The 19,687-nt window shown below is 42.9% G+C and overlaps 1 protein-coding gene across 8 annotated transcripts in view; it reads right to left on the reverse strand.

Moving 5' to 3' along the window:
* LOC137626877 (serine beta-lactamase-like protein LACTB, mitochondrial) overlaps window positions 1-19,687 on the reverse strand; it is a 192,853-nt gene that overhangs the window by 77,464 nt on the left and 95,702 nt on the right. The window lies entirely within an intron of this gene.

Raw genomic sequence — 19,687 nt, forward strand, 5'->3', positions numbered from 1 at the left:
AATCATTATTGTAATTACTTCCATAATGATCTGCAATCCTAAAAATAAAATGTCTATTTTATTTCCATGTGCGTCTCTTTTCGCTCCTATTTCTTATCAAGAAATATACGATTGTTATAGTTTCATTTACCTCTTTAATGATGATCAAAAAGAATAATATAAGTAATTATGTTATATACTCACTTATGCCTTGATAATATTCCTACTCGAATATTAACCCTTGTCCTGTCTCTGAGACCAGCATGATCTCTCCTCCAGGGGAGTAGTAATTATGTTATATACTTACTTATGCTTGATAATATTCCTACTCGAATATTAACCTTTGTCTTGTCTCCGAGTCCAGCATGATCTCTCCACCGGGTGAGTAGTTCTTCAATGATCGCTTCGAGATGTTCCTATTGTCCACCAGGACTTCCCTGCCAGGGGGGCAGGAAGCCAGTTCATCATAGAATCTCTGGTAAGGACATGTTCTATAATACTGTTCGAAGCCCTTGGCACTTAGATTAAAGGGGAAAAAATCCACGATACATTAATTCTCTGGTACACTTCCATCAGGACGTCATGGCTTGAGCCCAAAAAACCGATTTTGAGCGAAGCGAAAAATCTATTTCTGGGCTCCGACCCGTGTCGGCCAGTGAAATGCTCCTTTAGCACTATTTCTAAGGTATATAACTGCTATATATTACCAGAGAAAAAATTGCATGGGAATGCCAGGTTGAACCCAGCTCGCTCACCTGTATAAGGTGTCGATATAATACTGGGGCGCGATAAATCACAACCAGAGGCCTCGCACCATTTAGATGTCTCCTGTCAAAATCCCCGAACAGCGAGGCGCCGTTCAACCTCGTACTACTACTAACCAACCCACGCCAGTGACGCCACTCCTTTTTTAGAACGCAGTGTGATAACAATATTTTGTGTTGTGTGTACATTTAGCTGTTTTTCTCTGGATTTACCTCAAGATGTCCGACTCCACTGTCACTACATTCAAGTTTTGGTTTATATTATTCAGTTTTTATTCACGACCTTGCTGGGTCTCCCTCGGTACAGGCTCCTTCCTCTCTCTCTCTCGTTCGTTCTAACGATTTTCAATTAGTCCTCCATACTGATTGTTTCTCGATGTGAACTTTATTGATCTCCACGGTTTACACACCGTATCAATTTTATATTGTCCTGTTTTATAATAACAGTTATTTCATATTCATGTGCGTATATTGGAGGTTGGCATGCCTGATCGCCATTGGCGTTCTTTTCCACATATCATATCTTAGCTTATTTACGTTCGCACGCCACGGACTCGCTTACTATTTTAACGTCATTCGTATGATTGCATTAGTTCGAGGGGCTTTCATGAGTCAGTTATTACAATTTAGTTTTCATTTTGTTAGCACTTCACTGACCCTGTGTTCTGTTGGTAGCCCTGCCTATTCCTAGCGCCGCCAGGCTTGTTCCTTTCTGTCTCTTGTTCGCGCCCTCGTTTGTTTTACGATTGATTTCTAGCTAATTTTATTATTGTTATTATCATCCAGCATGCCTTCCTCTCTTATTTACCACGTGTTATGTTTTTTATAGTGTTTTTAACCTTTCCACGTGATCATATCACTCGTGTGTCTGGCAGGTTGGTATACCTGATATCGTCTCGTAGCCTACCTACTCCTAGCCTCCTCCCGCCGATATCTTATAAGCGCCTATGTTCTCCTCCCGGGGGCATCCGCTTTGCACGGGCGGTTTTCCGTTGTTCTGTGAGGCATTCTATTATTATTCATTAACGTACATTACGTTTCCTCACTACTCTACCCGGTCGTAGTCGTTTCTTTCCGTCGCTCGTTTGGCGACGATCGGCGGGGAGTCTCGACTCGTTCCGTGGTACCTTGTTATGTTATTTAATATTAAGTTGTGTACGGGCTTCTCCCGCTTGGTCCCGCACTTCACGGACCCTTTTAAGATCCCCCCCCCGCCCTCTGTCACGCACCTCATATAGATATATATATATATGTTTAAAGACTTCCATTACGGGATCCCCGGGAGTAGCTTTTATTCATTACCATTCGGTCGAGTTTTTTAGTTGAGCCCCGGAGCCAACGTTATTCATTATTACTTGGATTCCCTTTATATTTTAGTCACTTTTATCTATTATATACGATCCTAGTTCTCGACCTTGCCTTCCATGATATGATCATGAATAGGTTTGACTTAATTTAATTCATTAATTTAAGTTGATTTAATAATTTTATAATCAAGTAAAGCTGTTATTTGATTTTTTAAACACCGGGGTCCCCTGGGGGGTCCCCTAATTTGCCTTCATTCAATTATTAAGACATTATTTATGAATAATTTTTATCATTTATTTGATATATGACTTATAACCCCCGGACCCCCCAGGGTCCCCTATTTGCCTTCATTCATATGTTAGGCACTTATATGGATAGTTTTATCATGGGTTGAATATATATAGATATATATATATTCGGTGATCAATCTATTCTGAAGAAGTGTTTTAATTCTTTCATTCTACCTTGTTTTGAGTATTGTTCTCCTGTCTGGTCTTCAGCTGCTGATTCTCATCTTAATTTGTTGGACAGAAACTTACGGTCTATTAAATTTCTTATTCCTGATCTAGATATTAATCTCTGGCACCGTCGTTCAATTAGTTCATTATGTATGTTGCATAAGATTTTTCACAACTCTGACCATCCTTTACATTCAGATCTCCCTGGACAATTCTATCCTGTTCGTAATACTAGGCAGGCAGTTAATTCTAATAGCCAGGCCTTCTCCATCACGAGGCTCAATACTACGCAGTACTCTAGAAGTTTTATTCCAGCTGTGACCAAGTTGTGGAATGATCTTCCTAATTGGGTGGTTGAATCAGTAGAACTTCAAAAGTTCAAAGTTGGAACAAATGCTTTTTTGTTGACCAGGCAGACATAGTCTTTTTATAGTTTATTTATGACATATTTGTTTTTGATGTTGATAGTTTATTATATGACATGTCTGTTTTGACGTTGTTTCTTATTTTAGAATGATTTATTGTTAATTTGTTCTCTTCATTTATTTATTTCCTTATTTCCTTTCCTCACTGAGCTATTTTTCCCTGTTGGAGCCCCTGGGCTTATAGCATCTTGCTTTTCCAACTAGGGTTGTAGCTTGGATAGTAATAATAATAATAATAATAATATATATATATATATATATATATATATATATATATATATATATATATATATATACTGTATATATATATATCTATATATATTCAACTTTTATATCATGATAGTAACTTTTATAATATCTAAGCACTGGGACCTTCGGCGCCTAATTGCTTTCCTTCAAGATACTCATGTATCTTTTATCTTACAGACTGTCCGCTGTGCGATGACGGCATGTGTCGCTGTTCTCCACCAACCCTGCGGCCATAATGTGTGTCGTTCGCACGCTCACTGCTCTCTTCAAGTGGATGACCTAGCTGTTTGGCATCCGGACAACTGTCCTGTCTGCTACAAATTGGTTTCCACTCTAACATCTGAATCGGTGAGTGCAGTTACTTTATTACTTATTTATGGGGAGTCACATTTTAATGTCCTCTTTTATTATATTGTACTATAAGGCCACATTCCTATGGACTTCCTGCATACCTTATATGTGCCTACGAAGCCCTAGGGCTTCTTAGTTTTTCTTTGGCACTTTTATCACTCACTAATAGTCTGTTCTCTTTCAGAGCACCCAGCTTGAAATGGAAACAGCCCGAGCTACCCTCAAGATCTGGGTTGGCTGGTTCGCCCGCAACGTGAAGGCCAGACAGCCATATGTCCTTTCTGAGGAATGGTGTTCCCTCCTCTACCCCAATGCTAAAACATCAGCTGCGGTCCCCATAGCGCTAGCGGACCCGATCATCGAGACCATTGCTTCTCTTTTGCTGGCACCGGACCAAGGGGAGATGGGCGCCACCCTAACTGAGGACGTCGCTACCCTCGACCTTGATGTGGAGCCCATGGCTCTGGATGATCCTGACGCAGGTAGGGACGTAGGTGAGTCAGGTGGTTCCCGGGCTGGGATTCCTCTCCCTAGCCCGGCTTTCTCTTCTACTTCGGACCAATCTTCCTTTCGCGGTTTTCCTGAGGCAACCGGGACTGATCTCAGCTCCCGACCCGTTCCACCCAAAGTGAAGGCTCCTCACAAGTCTTTATATAGAACCCACAAATCTTCCTAAGACCACAACCCTTCGAGATCGTCACCCTCGGAGGCTAAATCCTCCTCCACCAGAGTTTCTCAAGACCCAATTGCTGTGCCCTCAACCTCTCAAGAGGTAGTCTCTGTTCCGGCACCTGTTCCCCCCCAGGCGGGATCATTTAACATGGAGGAATTTTCTGACAAACTGTTTGCTCGTTTTGAGTCGATACTATCATCTCATACGAAGCAATCACACGAGAGGATAGCTTCTGTTGAGAGCCTAGTCCAAGGCCTCATGAGTTCGGGGCTACCACCTCCTCAACAGCAGTACCCCATTCCCGACGCCTCCAAGCTTCCTCCTTTCAATAAGAATAACCTTGGAGGTTAGCATTGCATGCCCCCCTTTTCGAGGGTATGCTGTCAATCGAGGGTTTCGGTACACGGCCTCTTACTGACTACGAATTCTACCCGCCAGGTCTTGAATTCCCCTTCCCCGGCTACGCTCGCCTCAAAGAAGAAGCTCTGATCCGTTTAGATAAGGTTCCAAAGGAAACTGTCATTTTTCCTAAAGAACAGGCACAGTCTGTCTTGGTTCGCCTGTTCCATGAGTGGCAATGTTTGAACACCATGATTACGGCCCACAAGAGTTCGTACACTATGTTTGTGGCCGACGACCAAACCCCTACACCATGTGCGACCAAGATTCTGAGTCGGTCTTCCAGGCTATCAAAAATGAGAAGCCTTTACCACAACTCAGGGAGAATGACTTAACCTCCCTCCTCTTTCCGGGGGACAATGAATGTTGGCGGAATGCCCCAGCTACCTTTTCAGTAGGTAAGTTGAGCCCGGACTGTGCCTCGACGCAGTTCAGCGAACGGCTTCCCAAACTCCCAGAGTCTCTAATTAAATTAGAATTTGATTCTAGGTGCAGATTCGGCAGATCTCTCAATTCGGTCACCCTTTCCGAGTTGGCCGTTGCCACTTACAACGAGAAGGACCTCCTTAAGGCCCTCACTAAGTCGTTACTGCAAAACTTCATGGCTGACGCCTATGATTTTGCAAGCGCCAGGACCCGTTGTCGACGACACGTCCTCTCTGAAGCCACCATTAGGCACGAGCCTAATAAGCTCATCAAAGCTCCGGTCTGGGGCCCGGATCTTTTCCCGGAAGATTTGGTTAACTCGGCCCTTAGTGAGGCAGCTAGGGCCAACCAAAGCCTCAAAGTTAGGTGGGGCCTCGTCCCAAAGAGGAGATATGAGCCGACTGGTACCCCAATCCGAGGTAGGAAGAGACTGAGGCCTTTCCACTCTTCCCAATTCAGGGTTCCAACGGCTCCCCAAGGCCCCCAGCCTTCTACATCAAAGGGCCAGCAGCAAGAGCCATATGTCCTGGTCCCTCAGTCTCAAATCGCCTCCACGTCCTTCTCCCCCGCCTTTAACCCCATTTATGAGGCTCAGACCTCCTTCCGTGGCTACCAGCGTCACAGAGGTGCCAGGGGTGCCTTTCGCGCACGAGGTAGCGGAAGGGGTTACCACCAGGGAAAGTCTACCCGTGGAAGCAGAGGAGGCAAATCATCCTCCACCCAATGAGACAATGCAGGTAGGAGGGAGACTGTACCTTTTTCGAGACCGTTGGAAGTTCAGCGATTGGGCTTCCAGCATTATCTCCAAAGGACTAGTGTGGAGCTGGATACAGGGACCTCCTCCACCGAACAGCTTTTACCAATTGCCAACAGAAGAACTATGTTCCTTCACAAGAGATCTGCTACAAAAGAATGCGATCCAAAGCATACGTCGCTTAAGATTTCAAGGGCGCTTGTTCAGCGTGCCAAAGAAAGGCTCAGACAAACGAAGGGTAATCCTGGACCTGTCTCGTTTAAATTCCTTCATTCGTTGCGACAAATTCCGTATGCTTACCGTCTCGCAGGTGCGGACCTTACTTCCCCGTGGGGCTGTCACCACCTCCATCGATCTTACCGATGCCTACTATTACGTTCCAATAGCAAGGCATTTTCGTCCTTTTCTGGGCTTCAAGCTAGGCAAACAAGCCTACGCATTCAAAGTGATGCCGTTCGGGCTCAACGTGGCACCCAGAATCTTCACGAAACTAGCAGAGACAGTCATTCAAGAGGTTCGCACTCAGGGAATACAAGTAGTGGCCTATCTAGACGATTGGCTAATCTGGTCAGACAATGCCCAGAATTGCCGCGTAGCAACGAACAAAGTCCTCACCTTCCTTCGTCAACTGGGATTCAAAGTCAACTTCGGAAAACCCCGCCTGGTCCCGGAGACCAAGTTTCAATGGCTGGGTCTACAATGGGACCTATGCTCCCATACGCTGTGCCTCCCCAAAGCCAAAAGGAAAGAGATTGCGAGGAAGACGAGGCAATTTCTCAGGGAGAAGTTGACCTCCAGAAGGAACCAAGAGAGGATCCTAGGTTCCTTGCAGTTCGCCTCCGTGACAGACATCGTCCTATGGTCCAAACTCAAGGACATAAACAGAGTGTGGAGATCCAGAGCAACCGCAAAACGCCGCGACAGACGTGCCCGCTTTCCCCCACTCCTGAAGAAAAGTCTACAGCCTTGGACGAAGGTCAAGAATCTCTCCAAGTCGGTTCCCTTACAACATCCGGTCCCGGGACTCGTCGTCCACACAGACGCCTCCTTAATAGGGTGGGGAGGTTACTCCGAACACAAGAAAGTCCAAGGGTTATGGTCATCAGTCTTCCGACACATGCACATCAACGTCCTAGAGGCCATGGCAGTCATCCTCACTTTAAAACGTCTCAATCCAGCCAGGAATCTCCATATCAGACTGGTTCTCGACAGTGCAGTCATAGTTCACTGCCTCAACAGAGGAGGCTCCAGATCAGCCCAAATAAACCACGTCATGTTGCAGATTTTCTCCATGGCGGCAATGCACAAGTGGCACCTGTCAGCAGTCCATCTAGCAGGAGTCCGGAATGTGGTAGCGGACTCCCTTTCCCGGACGACTCCGCTAGAGTCGGAATGGTCACTAGACCATCGATCCTTCCAGTGGATACTATCTCAAGTCCCGGGTCTCCAGGTGGATCTGTTTGCGACGGAATTCAAACACAAACTAGATTGTTACGTAGCCCCCAACCTGGACCCTCAGGCTTATGCCACTGACTCTATGATTCTAGATTGGAATACCTGGAAGACGATTTATCTGTTTCCTCCAGTGAATCTCCTGCTGAAAGTTCTGCACAAACTCAGATCCTTCAAAGGTCGAGTGGCTCTCGTAGCCCCCAACTGGCCCAAGAGCAATTGGTTCCCCTTGTTGCTAGAGCTAGGTCTCAGCCCCCAGCGGATTCCCAATCCAGTGCTCACACAGACAGTACAAACTCGCAATGTGTTCGCTTCCTCAAGGATTCTGAATGCCCTAACTTTATGGACTTCATGAAGTTCGCAGCCCAACGAGGTGCGAGCATCGATCCTTCGAATACTATTTTCCTGGAATCCGACAAAAGGGAATCTACTCTCCGACAATATGACTCAGCTGTCAAGAAATTAGCTAAGTTCTTGAGAGATTCCCAGGTTGAGAAAATGACAATGAACCTAACTGTGACATTCTTCCGGACCCTCTTCGAATCAGGTCTGGCAGCCAGTACCATTACTACAATTAAGTCAGCCTTGAAAAAGATCTTCCATATTGGTTTTGGCATTGATTTAACGGATTCATATTTCTCATCCATTCCGAAAGCTTGTGCCAGGCTAAAACCTTCCACTCGCCCTAGCGCAGTTTCCTGGTTTTTAAACGATGTTCTTAAGCTAGCCTCTGACACTCCAAATGAATCCTGTAACTATATGGCATTATTAAGAAAGTCACTTTTCCTTTTGAGCCTCACCTCTGGCTCAAGAATCTCGGAATTGTCAGCTTTATCTAGAGACCCAGGTCACATAGAGTTTCTCCCTTCCGGTGAGGTCCTTCTCTCCCCTAACAAAGTGTTCCTGGCTAAAAATGAGGATCCCCAGAACAGGTGGTCCCCCTGGAAGATTGTTCCATTTCCTAGGGATCCATCCCTGTGTCCAGTTACCACCCTGAAATCCTACTTAAGTAGAACTTCCACTACAACCATAGGGCCCTTATTTATTAGAGAGCACGGAGGAACTATTACCCTTAAAGGAATCAGGCAACAAATTCTTTATTTCATTAAACAAGCTAATCCTCAATCATTCCCACATGTCCATGATATTCGAGCTGTGGCTACCTCAATTAATTTTTTCCACCATATGAAATTTGATGAGCTCTCAAAATATACCGGTTGGAAGTCCCCTAAAGTTTTCAAGCGCCACTACCTAAAACCTTTAGAAGCTCTTAGATTTGCCACAGTAGCTGCGGGGAATGTAGTTCCTCCCGAGGGTACTGAGTCCTAATCACAAAGTCTTGCTCTGTCCTCTTTCCCTCCTGCCTGGCTTACCTGTTGTTCCTACATACATATACCAAAGGCACTTCCCCCAATTTTGGGGGGTAGCCGACATCAACAAGAAACAAAACAAAAAAGGGGACCTCTACTCTCTACGTTCCTCCAGCCTAACCAGGGACTCAGCCGAGTTCAGCTGGTACTGCTAGGGTGCCACAGCCCAACCTCCCACATTTCCACCACAGATGAAGCTTCATACTGCTGAGTCCCCTACTGCTGCTACCTCCGCGGTCATCTAAGGCACCGGAGGAAGCAGCAGGGCCTACCGGAACTGCGTCACAATCGCTCGCCATTCATTCCTATTTCTAGCACGCTCTCTTGCCTCTCTCACATCTATCCTCCTATCACCCAGAGCTTTCTTCACACCATCCTTCCACCCAAACCTTGACCTTCCTCTTGTACTTCTCCCATCAACTCTTGCATTCATCACCTTCTTTAGCAGACAGCCATTTTCCATTCTCTCAACATGGCCAAACCACCTCAACACATTCATATCCACTCTAGCCGCTAACTCATTTCTTACACCCGTTCTCACCCTCATCACTTCGTTCCTAACCCTATCAACTCGAGATACACCAGCCATACTCCTCAGACACTTCATCTCAAACACATTCAATTTCTGTCTCTCCATCACTTTCATTCCCCACAACTCCGATCCATACATCACAGTTGGTACAATCACTTTCTCATATAGAACTCTCTTTACATTCATGTCCAACCCTCTATTTTTTACTACTCCCTTAACTGCCCCCAACACTTTGCAACCTTCATTGACTCTCTGACGTATATCTGCTTCCACTCCACCATTTGCTGCAACAACAGACCCCAAGTACTTAAACTGATCCACCTCCTCAAGTAACTCTCCATTCAACATGACATTCAACCTTGCACCACCTTCCCTTCTCGTACATCTCATAACCTTACTCTTACCCACATTAACTCTCAACTTCCTTCTCTCACACACCCTTCCAAATTCTGTCACTAGTCGGTCAAGCTTCTCTTCTGTTGTTCCTACCTGTTTTATTTACCATGATGTATTATTTATTATTCAATTGATCGATTTCTCGAATTATTTTGATTTCACTTGTTTTTGAAATCCCAGAGCTGATCTTCCTTTGTTATGTTAATTATTTATATCTATGATTGCATGCTTTACTGCATTTTGCTTACCAAGCTGTATTAACATTATTCATACCTGTTGACTTTCCCTTCGAGTTTCATTTTGTTTATGTATCATGTCTAATTGTCTCTGTCTTTTACGTGTTGATCTGTTTACGGGTTTCCATGTCCCTCTTTTTTTATATTAAAATTCATCGGCTATATTAATTTTGTGTTATTCCCTCCAGGTAGTTAGCCTTATTGGGTCCCCATTCTCTGGTACGATTTCACTGGCCGACACGGGTCGGAGCCCAGAAAAGGGATTTTGACGAAAGAAAAATCTATTTCTGGGCGAGAGACCCGTGTCGCCCAGTGAACCCGCCCGTCCCTCCCTAATTGGGCCCCAATCTGGGGTGCTATAAGGAGTGACGTCACTGGCGTGGGTTGGTTAGTAGTAGTACGAGGTTGAACGGCGCCTCGCTGTTCGGGGATTTTGACAGGAGACATCTAAATGGTGCGAGGCCTCTGGTTGTGATTTATCGCGCCCCAGTATTATATCGACACCTTATACAGGTGAGCGAGCTGGGTTCAACCTGGCATTCCCATGCAATTTTTTCTTTGGTAATATATAGCAGTTATATACCTTAGAAATAGTGCTAAAGGAGCATTTCACTGGGCGACACGGGTCTCTCGCCCAGAAATAGATTTTTCCTTCGTCAAAATCCCTTTTTTGGGTGAGATAGCCATGACGTCCTGATGGACCATCCTGTCTATTCTAGTTCAGCCTTTCAGGCCCCTCCCTGACCTACTGTATCGCGGAGATTGGTAGAAGCTGAGCTCAGGATGAGGACGGACGTGATGTCATTTAGCAATGGCGCCCGTTTGTTTACGTCTCGAGTACCAAAAGTAGCCACGGATGAGAGTAACTTTGGAACGGCTCCTCAGTTACTCAGCCACCTTTCCATATCGAAGTGTTAACTCTATATGGGGTGCAGATAGCTATGTGGCGTGTTAATACATGCGTCCCCTGTTGATATACGATATCCTAGAGGGAAACCTTTAGGGTACTCGCACCAGAAGTTAGAATTCTGTGATAACCTTTAGTTTAATTCTCTGGGAATATCCACTGTAGTTAAATATACCCTAGGAAGCTACTGAAGGAACCTTCCATCAATACGTCATGGCTATCTCACCCAAAAATAGATTTTTCACTTTGCTCAAAATCCGTTTTTAGCTTCGGCGATTTAGGTAGCCGAACCTATAGACGCTAGGCTTCCTAGCCTAGGCGTTCAGTTTTAGTACTGCATGCATGATATAATAGACTTTCCTAGTGTTATAATTTTAATGAAGCATTAGCGAAATTTTATTCATGTAAGATTTATATATAAATGCAAAATTTCTTCTTCCAAGATAGTATACAAGAGAGTTTTGGTGATTTAGGTAATTGATTCTCACTGCTACTAGGCTACTAGCCTAGTGGCTTTAGTATACTTTCATACATGTCCCCGATTGCTCTTGTATCGTGCTATTCAAGTGGAGATAGATATCTCCTGGACCTTTATAGAGCGATACCAGTCTCCTTCGGAGATTTAAGGGCAATCTCTCTTTCCCTCTGAGTTAGCCTAGGCTTAACCCTAGTTAGTGTTACCTTGAATTGCATTCAGGTAGAACTAGGCTAGGGTTTTCTGTCCTTTCCCTGTAACCGCAGATGCAGGTTTTTTGGGTTTAGTCAGAACCTCAGAGTATTTTGTCTGTGGTCGGTAGCCGACTAGCAAGGTGAATAGAATTCCCTTGCTAGGTTAGGCTGCCGACATGAGAGGCTAGATCTCCCTAGGCCACACCTGAAGGTTTTATATGATATAATACCTTATCTCTGTGGTCTAGCAGACTAGTCCTGTGCCGGTAGACCCTAAGCTGAAGAATAGAATTCTTCTACTGCTTAGGAGACACCGGCACTGGAACTCTGTTCCTTATTGTTTAGAGGTGGCGGCGAGGGTGCTGCCGACTCCTTTACTGTATTAAGCTGACCCTAGGTTTGAGAATAGAATTCTCTAGCCACATGGGATAGCTTTAATACTAGAACAGAGTTTCGTTAGGTAAGGTAGGACAGGCTATACTGCCGGCTCCTTCCACACCTTATAGGACCCTCATCCCTCCCCATTCTGTCCTTTGGTGATGGCCTAGCCATAACAAACTCTTGGCCATCGTCCTACAATCGAACCGATTGCCGGCAGGTTGTGGGACTGGCTCGGGTTCTCTGCCTGTAGCTCGGCTGTGCCGGCTGCCGGCAGAAGCTCCTTACTGTTGAGTGTTCTTCAGCCCTCTCTTGGACTGTCACCCATATACTCTGCAGGGACGGCATTGTTATGGATTGGTGGAAGCTTGAATGTTACATTCTCCCCTTCCATTTGAACCCTTACTCTGGATAGAAGGTAATAAGGCAGAGCCCTTACACAGTCCTTCGATCCATGCTTTCTCTCTCTCTCTACTGGCTAGTACCACTGGGTCCTAAACTGCTGGCAGCTATGACTAGCTGCCGGCAGCCGGCATAATACCTAATTTCCAGTTGGCATAGACTGCTGACAGCCGGCGACCCTCCGGCAGCTGGCGACCCACCGGCAGCCGGCAAACTGCCGACTATTACTCCAGAAGGCAATACATCTTCTGAATTGTACCCAAGTGCTAGCCTTCCGGCATATGCCGGCGGGTACTACAGTATATGATTATACAGTAGCCAGTATAATTGCAATATAGATTATACTGCAAACAGAAAACTACAGTATAGATTATACAGTAGCCCATAACTTCTTCCAACATACTCTGTGTTGTCATGTGCAGCCTCTTGTGAGACCATACAATATAAAGAAAGTAAGTTCTTTCTTTAGTCTAATTAGAGATCACTGATAACAATCCCCAACATTAAAATGTCTGGAAGATGGTGTTAAGTTACACTTACATATCCTTATTGGATAGAAATCTTCCAATGGTTTTCTAGAATAGAACTAACCATGGTTTAAATTTTGAGGGAGGTCACAGCAATCGGCTGGGCAGGAAGCACACGTATGTGTCTTTCCTTTTTCTTTTCTAGCTTATCTATCCTAAGCTACATGCAAAAACAATATATTGTATACCTAATCTTGAGAGATTATTCACCGCATACTCATTGTAATTTCCTCTCTTTACAGGAGGACCATCCCAATGCGGGAGCATATTCTGCAATGTCCGCAGCAAGAACTTCTGCGGCCATGAGATGTGCAGGACGCATGCACGCTGTGCAGTTACCAAGGGAGCTCTGAAGTATTGGGACCCCCAGGTTTGTAATATAGGTACAAACTTGGTTACTGAGGTTTTTGACGACCCAAAGTCAGCGGAGTCAAGGGATGCAGCAAGGATATGTAAGGGTAACTTAACACCAGCTTCCAGACGTTTTAATATTGGGGATTGTTATCAGTGATCACTAATTAGGATATAGAAAGAACTTACTTTCTCTATATTGTATGGTCTCAACAACAGGCTGCACATGACAACACAGAGTATGTTGGAGGAAATTTTGGGCTACCATATAATCTGTACTGTAGTTCTCTGTTTGCAGTATAACCTATATTGCAATTATACTGGCTACTGTATAATCATATACAGTAGGGTCCCGAATTTTGCGAGAATTTGGTCGATCAATGACCTCGTATAAATGGAAAATCGCATATTTCGAAACACATCTAACAGAAATAATTCCATTGGGGCCATGGCAACCAGCAACTTGCCTATTCAAACGTGTTTACTACCCATTTCCAATACTTTCTATGTACTATACTATATTTTTTTATATCAAATTGTTCTTGTAAATAAATCAAACATTTAATATACTTTAAAGTTCTAATAACTTGAAAAAAGGTCAAAATTACAATAAGGATGGGTGTAAACACCGTATATTTCCCGTAACAACACGACCCAAAATACAGACAAATTTTAATGTTTGTCAAATCTAATGTATAAGACAACTGGTGAATAGCAAAACCATCACTCTATAAACTAGCTTTTGTTGTATCATTGAAAATCAAGAATTATCAAAATAAAGGTGAATTTATATCATGCGTTTCCTAAACACGCCAAAAAGCACAATAAAAAACGACAACCAATGTTTTGTTTACGTTTATCTCTGATCATAACGAAGAAACAGACGCATTCACACATCTGTGTATAGGTTAGTTTTTGCATCGACAACAATCTTATCAAATATTGATTATATGTTGATTTTGTTATTACCAATGCTCTACCTAATTTTTCGTAGAACTTACAAATAAATGAAATGAATGCCATTTATATAATGTTTTTCTTTATGACGCCGCCTGAAACGGAAACCTTCCATTCGTTTACTGTACGCTCCATCTTCGATCATAATAAACAAACGAAGGCATTAAACACGCATGATCAAAGTGATAAATAATTATATTAAAAGCTTTTAGTAAATATGTTATTACAAATATTTTTTACCGTATCTATATAAATTCCTACATACATAGCAAAGCAGGAAAACTTTTTTTTTTCTTTTGCGTGTAATCAGCAATAGCAAACTGCAGCTTATGGCAAAATGATTATTTAGATAATTCAAAACTGATATGAAAGATAATTGTCCATTTCATATCCAAAATACTTTTCCTAACTTCAGTTATAAGTCAGCTTGTACCCACCTCAATTATGGAACTGTAAGTAAAAAAGTAAAAGAGGAAAGTACTAGGCCGGGTTTTAAAGTCATTGAACGATTAAGTTACCGCTATAACATTTGACGTGACAGAGATGGTGCGAGTTTGGAGAAAGTAAGGAAAATTGAATCATGATTGATTTTTAATATAATTAATATTTTGTCAAGCCACAAAGATTTCATTTATTAGAGAGATAGAAGTAAAAAATGAGAGGTAGCAAAAGGTAGCCTAGTGAGTGAGTGAGTGAGTGAGTGAGTGAGTGAATGTTTTAAAAGTACTAAACAAAAAATATGATAGATTAAAACACATTGGTGCTTATGTAATATTAACTAACTGTATAGATGGTTTGAATAAGTTAAGAAATGGTGTATTCATACGCGCATATTTTTGAGAGCAGCAGCTAGACATCAGCTGATCTGATCACAGCCAGAAGTAAAACAAAGAGAAGTCATCAATACTCGATTTTTAAAACACACCCGAAATTCAAAAACAAATGCACATGTTTTCTTCAAGCGCAATTAACTATGTAAACAGTAGCAATTTTCTAGAATAAAATGTTTCCTAAAAATTTGCGGTTTGCTGACGAAATCGGATACCGTATTTTAAGCTATGATTGAAATGGATGTATACACGGTATAATTATTTCGTTTCGTATTTAATTGACACTTTAAGAAAATCGATTTTGGTTTCTTCATCCATTTGTAAGTATTGTATAACACGAGAGAGAGAGAGAGAGAGAGAGAGAGAGAGAGAGAGAGAGAGAGAGAATCAGCTGTTGTAATCGAATGCCGTGTTTTTGTTTCGTGTACCTCCTGATGCGAGGAATTGATCGCCACAACTAACAATAGTCATGTTAATTTCATTCTTAAACTCAGGTTGCCATATGTGACCTAAGGTTTTATTTCTTATAGAGAGAGAGAGAGAGAGAGAGAGAGAGAGAGAGACAGAGAGAGAGAGAGAGAGAATTTGAGGATTTCTGGCATCAAATATCTCTCTCTCTCTCTCTCTCTCTCTCTCTCTCTCTCTCTCTCTCTCTCTCTCTCTCTCTCTCTCTCTCTCTACAAAACCAATCTTTGCAAATCAAATGTATACTGTTTAAAATATGACAAAATATTGCCGACTCGTTACCGAAGTTTAGGCTATTCACTGCCGATAAACGAACCCAGTCTACTCGTGAAAACCTTGAACGCCCGAAGGGAAAAGTAAAGCTTTTACATATACTGTACTAAACAAAAATAATGCTTTAATATACCATCATTAACACTACCATTAAAATTATCGAAAGGTTGGAGAAAGTTAAAGATTGCCGAGAAAGTAACCACAATTATGTTTACATTTTATCAGCTGGACTCGCGCAGTTACCAGTTGATTTCATTGTTAATGTGGAATTTCATCCTTAAATAGGTTATTTATTATGAAATTATGTTAGTTAGTAAGATGTAATGTTAATATTGTTTCGTAACATTTATTATAAATAACCGTATTTAGGGCTACAAATATACTTAAAAAGACAATAGATTTGATAAATTTTGTAGTGCTTGACTAGCAGACGTTGAACAACTTCGCAGATACAGAAAATTTATTTTTGAAAAATAGCGATCGCATAAAAGGGGAATCGTATAATTCGAACACGCATAATTCGGGACCGTACTGACACAGTGGTACTAGCCAGTAGAGAGAGAGAGCAAGCATAGATCGAAGGATTGTGTAAGAGCTCTGCCTTACCACCTTCTATCCAGAATGAGGGTTCAAATGGAAGGGGAGAATGTATCATTCAAGCTTCCACCCATCCACAACCATTTCCGGTCCCTGCCGGCAAAGTTTATGGATGGCAGTCCATGAGAGGGCTGAAGAACACTCAACAGTAAGCTGGCTTCTGCCGGCAGCCGGCACAGCCGAGTTACAGACAGAGAACCCAAGCCAGTCCCACAACATGCCGGCAATCGGGTCGATTGTAGGACGATGGCCAAGAGTTTGTCATGGCTAGGCAATCACCAAAGGACAGAATGGGGAGGGATGAGGGTCCTATAAGGTGTAGAATGAGCCGGCAGTATAGCCTGTCCTACCTCACCTAACGAAACTCTGTTCCAGTATTAAAGCTAACTCATGTGGCTAGAGAATTCTATTCTCGAGCCTAGGGTCAGCTTAATACAGTAAAGGGGCCGGCAGCACCCTCGCCGCCACCTCTAAACAATAAAGGAACAGAGTTCTAGTGCCGGTGTCTCCTAAGCAGTAGAAGAATTCTATTCTTCAGCCTACGGTCTGCCGGCACAGGACTAGTCTGCTAGACCACAGGGAGAAGGTATCATGTCATATATAACCTTCAGGTGTGGCCTAGGGAGGTCTAGCCACCTATGTCGACAGCCTAACCTAGCAGGGGAATTCTATTCACCTTGCCAGTCAGCTACCGACCATAGACAAAATACTCCGAGGTTCTGACCAAACCCAAAAAACCTGCATCTGCGGTTACAGGGAAAGGACAGAAAACCCTAGCCTAGTTCTACCTGAATGCAATTCAAGGCATCACTGACTAGGGTTAAGCCTAGGCTAACTCAGAGGGAAAGAGAGATTGCCCTTATTTCTCCGAAGGAGACTAGTATCGTCCTATAAAAGTCTAGGAGATATCTATCTCCACTTGAATAACACGATACATAAGAGCAATCGGGGACATGTATGAAAGTACACTAAAGCCACTAGGCTAGTAGCCTAGAGGCAGTGAGAATCGATTACCTAAATCACCGAAACTCTCTCGTATACTATCTTGGAAGAGGAAATTATGCATTTATATACATCTTAAATGTATAAAATTTTGCCTAAAGCTTCATTAAAATTATAACACTAGGAAAGTCTATTATATCATGCATGAAGTACTAAATCTGAACGCCTAGGCTAGGAAGCCTGGCGTCAATAGGTTCGGTTACCTAAATCGACGAAGCTAAAAATAATACTATCGGCATAATATAAAGCATACCTAGCAATGAAGGCTAAATAGCTAGAGATATTAAAGGTATTAAGGCCGGAAGGTCGTTCTGGCTAGCTAAATGAGTCATGCATTACGAACGACAGCGTCCATGACGCCTCCGGCTTGGGCAACAGCTCTTGCAACAATAATTTAACTTTAATTCATATTAAGCCAAGGCAAGAGCTTACTTTCATACAATGTAAAGATCAATACTCAACTTTCCAGAGGCAGATGAGGCTGGAGAAAGCATGATTAATGCGAAATTCTTCCAAGAAACGAGAACACAGAAAAATCACCCAGCAATGGCGCTACGAAATAAGGAATAAAGATGGCGGACAGATATGACGTCATCTAGGTACTCAAAACAGTAAGGAGTGGTGCCTTAATAATGGCTCCCCTTTCGTTTCTTGCCACTTTCCCTCTCGAAGCGTAAACGCTATTCGGGGTGAAGATAGCTATGTGGCGTGTCAAGAATACGTCCTCTGATATTATGCGATATCCCTAAAAGTAAAAGTTAAGGATATTGGCGCCAGGAGTTAGAATTCTGGATACCTTAAGGTAAAATTCTCTGGGAATATCACTGTAGTCAAATATACCCTAGGAAGCTACTTTAAAGGCACTTCCATCAGGACGACATGGCCTGAGCCCCCCCAAAAATCATATCATTGTATGCTTACAAGCAATGGATATAGTGGACACTGATATTGTTCCGACAATATATACAAACTGTGAGACCTTTTGTATACCCAGTGAATACTTATGTTTGTTCATACAATATATGCTAACCTTGAGGCCCCTTTTCTACCGTCTAGTATGACTCTTCCCTGTAGGGGGCAGGAATCACTAACATTGTCTATGATTAGTGATAATGACGGATAACGGTAACGTCATTTGTCTCAAATGGTCCAGACGACTTTAGAAAAATTATCCCAAGGTTAAAGCACCGATGAAAATCCACAGATACAGTAATGCTCTGGTACACTTCCATCAGGACGACATGGCTTCAGCCCAAAAAACGGAATTTGAACAAATCGAAAAATCTATTTTTGTGTGAGATAGCCATATTGTCCCGATGGACCCACCCTCCTTTTCTATAGAAAAGGTCTTCGCAGAATCCCTCCCGAAACTACTACAGTATATCTGTAGTACCATGCTCAACGCTACAAGGAATGTCCGCCATCTTGGATATGGCGCCTTCTTGATACTCAATAGTAGTATGGCAAGTAGGGTAACCTTGATAATGGCTCCCCTTCCAAAATTGCCACTCTTCCCCCTCGAAGCGAAGACGCTATTTGGGGTGAAGATCGCTATGTGTCGTATCAAGATACTGTATACGTCCCCTGATTTATGCGATATCCTTAAGAGAATGTTAAGGATATTCGCGCCAGGAGTTAGAATTCTGGAGATCTAAAGGTAAATTCTCTGAGAATATCACTGTAGTACATATATCCCTTGGAAGCTACTATTAGGAACCTTCCATCAGGACAACATGGCTATCTCACCCAAAAATCGATTTTTTGCTTCGCTCAAAATACGTTAAATCGCTTCATATTTAATTGCTATTAAAACTAGGAATGTCGTTCTATATCATGCACGACAGTAAACTACAGCGCTAGGCTTCCTAGACTAGCGCAGGCAAGGTTCAGTTACCTAAATCGCTGAAACTTTAAAAAATACAATCGGCATAATATAACTTCCTAGAATATGACTGAATAGCTTCGTAAATATTCATGCTATTAAAACCGGGAAAGTCGTTTAGGCTAACTAAATAACACGTGCGTTATGAACGACAGCGCCCATGGTGCCTCCGGTGAAGGCGAAGCTCCAACTCTTGAAATTAATATAATTTCACTGTGAGGCAGGAGCTAAAATTTATACACTGTAAAGATCAAATACTCAACTTTCCAGAGGCAGAAGAGGCTGGAGATTGCATTATAAATCCAGAAGAACAAAAGCGTAACGTGAGAGCAATAGGGAAAATCACTGTGCGAGACTGCTACAACTAAAGGAATAACGCGCTAGGTTGACTACAGCGCCATCTAGATACTCTACAGTAGTACGAGAGGAAAGGGTACCTTGATAACGGATCCCCTTCTAAATTTGCCACTTTCCCCCTTGAAGCGAAAACGCTATTCGGGGTGAAGATCGCTATGAGTCGTATCAAGCATACGTCCCCTGATTATGCGATATCCTTGAGAGAAATTTTAAGGATATTCGCGCCAGGAGTTAGAATTCTGGAGACCTAACGGTTAATTCTCTGGGAATATCACTGTAGCCAAATATCCCTTAGAAAGCTACCTTAAGGAACCTTCC

Source organism: Palaemon carinicauda, chromosome 2 (genome assembly GCF_036898095.1).
Source record: "Palaemon carinicauda isolate YSFRI2023 chromosome 2, ASM3689809v2, whole genome shotgun sequence".
NCBI lineage: Eukaryota > Metazoa > Arthropoda > Malacostraca > Decapoda > Palaemonidae > Palaemon > Palaemon carinicauda.